The sequence below is a fragment of the Rosa rugosa genome, chromosome 6 (genome assembly GCF_958449725.1).
Source record: "Rosa rugosa chromosome 6, drRosRugo1.1, whole genome shotgun sequence".
Taxonomy (NCBI): Eukaryota; Viridiplantae; Streptophyta; class Magnoliopsida; order Rosales; family Rosaceae; genus Rosa; species Rosa rugosa.
In genome coordinates this window covers 40,206,760-40,211,286 of record NC_084825.1, presented here as the reverse complement: position 1 = coordinate 40,211,286, position 4,527 = coordinate 40,206,760, and positions in this window count along the sequence as shown.

Here is a 4,527-nt window from a genome sequence, read left to right as displayed (position 1 = left end):
AGCCCTTGAGCGAAATTCATCGTCGGAGATAGAATCAGAGGAGTACCAAAGATTGTAACCCGCACTTAAATTAATAAAATTATTATTTTTTGTACACGTGTCTGCATCTTATTTGCTTTCAGATTTTCGTGTTTACAAATTGGCACGCCCAGTGGGACCTCTTTGCCTCTCATCTCCTTCTCCGTAAGACGATTGCAAACAAATCCGTTTGAGCAATGGCTTCCAAGAACATTCAAGTCATCCCGAAGAACAAATCCAAGACAACGACCTCGAAATCGAGCAGCAGCTCATCTGGTCACGTCACTCGAAGCATGGCAAAGATTCAGCCTACAACATTTGTGGCTTTGCCATCTAAGCCTCGCCAACCAATCATCACCCTAGAAAGTCTAGGGGTGGGGAAGCATGTCCCTCGAAGTGAAGAGAGACAAGCTCCAAACATAAAACCAAGGGAACGGTCGTTCTCTCCTGTCTCAGATGATCACTCAAGCACCGGATCATACCATGGAAGTCCTAATGCTGAAGAAAAGGACACCTCTGGGATGCCGTCAGACAGTGCGTCTCACCTCTCAGCAATGCAAGTCATGATGACTGGGGCAACCACGCTCGAAGAGCAGGTAGCTAATCTGATGGAGGCGGTTCAAAAGCTCACCAATACCGTCGAAGAAAAAGATATGCAGATTGCTCAACTTTGGAGCAGGCTCGAGAAACAAAATGATGAGGATTCTGCTAAGGTTCCATACAAGGACAACAAAGACAAACAGGAAGAAACTTCAAAGACAAATGACAAGGACAGTGAAGGCCTACTTGGTTCTTTGTCCGTCCAGCAGCTGCAGGACATGATCAACAATTCCATTAGAGCTTAATATGGAGGCCCCTCTCGTGACTCTCTCACATATTCCAAGCCATACACAAAAATAGTGGATAGCCTGAGGATGCCATATGGGTACCAGCCGCCCAAGTTTCAGCAATTCGAGGGCAAGGGCAATCCAAAACAACATATTGCTCATTTTGTCGAGACTTGTAACAATGCTGGAACGGAGGGAGATCATCTTGTTAAGCAGTTTGTACGTTCATTAAAAGGCAACGCATTTGAATGGTACACTGATCTGGAACCTGAGTCAATCGACAGTTGGGATCAGATGGAGCGTGAGTTCCTGAATCGTTTCTATAGCACGAGACGTACAGTGAGCATGATGGAACTTACTAGCGCCAAGCAATGGAAGGACGAACGCGCAGTTGATTACATCAATAGGTGGCGTTCGTTGAGTCTCGATTGCAAAGATCGACTGTCAGAAGTATCTGCAGTGGAAATGTGCATCCAAGGTATGCACTTTGATTTGCTATATATTTTACAGGGAATCAAGCCCCGTACGTTTGAAGAGCTGGCTACGCAAGCACACGACATGGAGTTGAGTATAGCTAGCCACAAAGGGAAGAAAGAGTCGATTGTTGACCAAAGGAAAGACAAGGTCTTCGGAAGCAAGTTTGACAAGGCACCGAGGAAATCTACAAAAGAATCGATGGCCATCAACATTGCCCCAATCAAAATCTCTACACGAGATAAGGAGGTTAAGAAAGCAGAGCCAACTCGCACCTACGACAGAACAAAGCGTTCGTTTAAGGAATGGCAACAAAAGAGATATCCCTTCTCAGATTCTGACGTGGCAGGCATGTTAGAAGATTTACTTGAGAAGAAGGTGATAGAACTCCCAGAATGCAAGCGGCCCGAGGAAATGCATCGTGTTATAGATCCGAAATACTGCAAGTACCACCGGCTCATCAGTCACCCAGTGGAGAAATGCTTTGTTCTGAAAGATTTAATAATGAATCTCGCCAAGCAAGGAAGGATTGAGCTGGATGTCGACGATGTTGCTGAGGTAAACTGCACTACCATCGTGTTTGGTTCATTCGAGCCTGCCCCGTTGCCTTCTCTTCCAATGAAAGCACCATATCAGCTCTCGAGGAAGCCATGCATGAATTCAAAGTTAGAGAAAGTAAAGCCAATCCAGCAAGCGAGCCTCGCACCTGTTGCTACCCCAAAGGTTGACTCAGTTGTTGATGACGAGGGATGGATACTTGTCACTCGAAGGAAGGCACGCAAGAGCCCATCGCCAAATTTACCTATCACTCAAGCAAAATGCAAGCAATCACAAGAAAGTCGTCAGCATCTCGAGAAAGGTGGGACGAGATTTGTCAAAGGAAGGGGCAGTCCTTCCGTTCAAAAACCCCATAGTGTGGTTTCACCAACAAGAGTCTTTCCCAAGAGAGGCGACGAACAAGAAAAGGTGAGAGCTGCCTACATGACAACAAGCTACGAAATTGGTTCGAAGGATTCTGCCAAGGCTGAGTCAAGCACGGTCAATACGAGCCAAACGTCAGAAGAGAACGAGGTGTTGAAACAGCTAGAAGACCTACCATTGCACTTCAGCATTTCTGATCTACTACAATTGCCAAAATCTGCAAGATGTGCTTTGGTACAGGTGCTGATCGACATAGGCAAGTACTCCACAGAAATTAACAAGGTGAAGCCAAAGGAATGCATCACATGTGTTGCAGATTGTGACGCCATCCACTTTACGGATGAAGACCTTCAGTTAGGCTCTAAGCCGCACAATAGACCTCTCTTCGTGACAGGGTACGTGCGAGATCAGAAGCTAAACCGCATGCTTGTAGACAAAGGGTCCGCTGTAAACATTATGCCTAGGTCAACCATGAAGCAGCTTGGCATCAATGTGGAAGAGTTGTCTCGAAGTCGTCTCATGATTCAAGGCTTCAACCAAGGGGGGCAAAGAGCCATAGGCATGATCCGAGTAGACATGACAATTGGAGAAATGAAGTCGAACACTTTGTTCCACGTGATCGATGCGAAGACCTCCTACAATTTATTGTTAGGACGACCGTGGATTCACGAAAATGGTGTTGTCCCCTCCACTCTTCATCAATGCTTCAAGTTCTATGATGGCGGAGTAAAAACAGTAGCAGGTGATACTAAACCATTCACTGAAGCTTAATCTTACTTTGCGGATTCCAAGTTCTACATGGATGATGAAACAATAAAGGAAGTTCTCCCAGTTGGAGTACCCTCTACAGGGAAGACTGCGGAAGTGCGTAATAAGGAAGTGAAATCCAGCATGGCAAGAAGTCGCAATGAGGAACCACATAAAGTTTCGTTGGAAACGAATGTGGCAGCTTCAAAGAACAAAGTCAATTCCTCTGCTCCAGTCCTTCGTTACGTGCCAAGGTCTAGGCGAAAAGAAGGGGAATCTCCTTTTGTGGAGGCAAATGAGCAAGAACGTCCGCGAAAGCTAGATGAGAAGGACGTAGAATTGCTAAAAGAAACATCAACCATACCGTTGACGAAGTTGAGCAACGCAACACCTAGCAAGCAGCCACTAAGGGGATTTGTCAAACCAATTCAAGGAAAGACAGAACATAATACCCTTCCTGACAAAAAGACAAAGGAAGGATTTGACCCTAACCCTTACAAGCTGCTAGCAAAGGCTGGATATGACTTTGGTTCGTCAAGCAAGGAAGGTGGCCAAGTCATCCCTGGTAAAAAGGTACATGAGCTTAATGAATCTCAAAGGAGGTTGAGAGAGCAAGGATGCACAGCTGACCCTGCTAAAGCAGGTCTTGGTTTTGTGCCAGGCAAGCCAATTAAAATTTCAGGAAGAAGAAAAGTTGCAAAGGCAAGCACGCAACACATTAGTGTCGAGGTAATAGAAGAAGAGACTCAAGAATCTGAATCGGCCTCTCGTGTTTCGGCATTTGATCGCATTCATCCTAATTCTCAAGCTGCGATGCCTAAACAAGTTGATGAATTGGCGCCTCGAGTTTCTGTATTTGAGCATGTTGACACATCAACAAGCCGAATCTCAGTTTTCAATCGCATCACCCAAACGACCACTCGAGTTTCTGTGTTCAATAGGTTGTCATCTTCCGATGAAGGAAAGAAGAAATCTGAGTTAGTTCCTCGAAAGTCGGCACTTGAGAGGATACAAGCACCCAAAGAGCAACAAAACCAAAAGAGAAAGAGGATCGACGACCAAGGAAACGACAAAGAGATCCGAAGTCTCATCCCGTCACGTATGAAGCGACGCTCTGTGTTAGAGGTGAGCTCAAGTGAACAACTCAAAGTGAAGGAGCACACCATCGTACTCACTGGCCAAGTTGGAATGAGTATTGTTGATGGCAATGGGGAAGATGAGATTGTTCAGTCTGCCTATCATATCACGGTAGCAGAAGCAGAGGCTTTTGAAGAAAATGACCATGATCATTCCGAGGATGAAGTAGATGAAGCTCCTCAAGAACTTGAAGACGGGGGGCAAGCTACTGTCGACGAGCTTAAAGAGCTCAATTTGGGAACTGAGGAAGATCCAAGACCTGTATTCGTGAGCGCTTCGCTAAGTCCCGAAGAAGAAAGGGAATACCATGATCTGCTGCTTGAATATAAAGACGTCTTTGCATGGACGTACAAAGAAATGCCTGGCCTTGACCCAAAGGTAGCGGTTCATCGTCTCGCAGTTA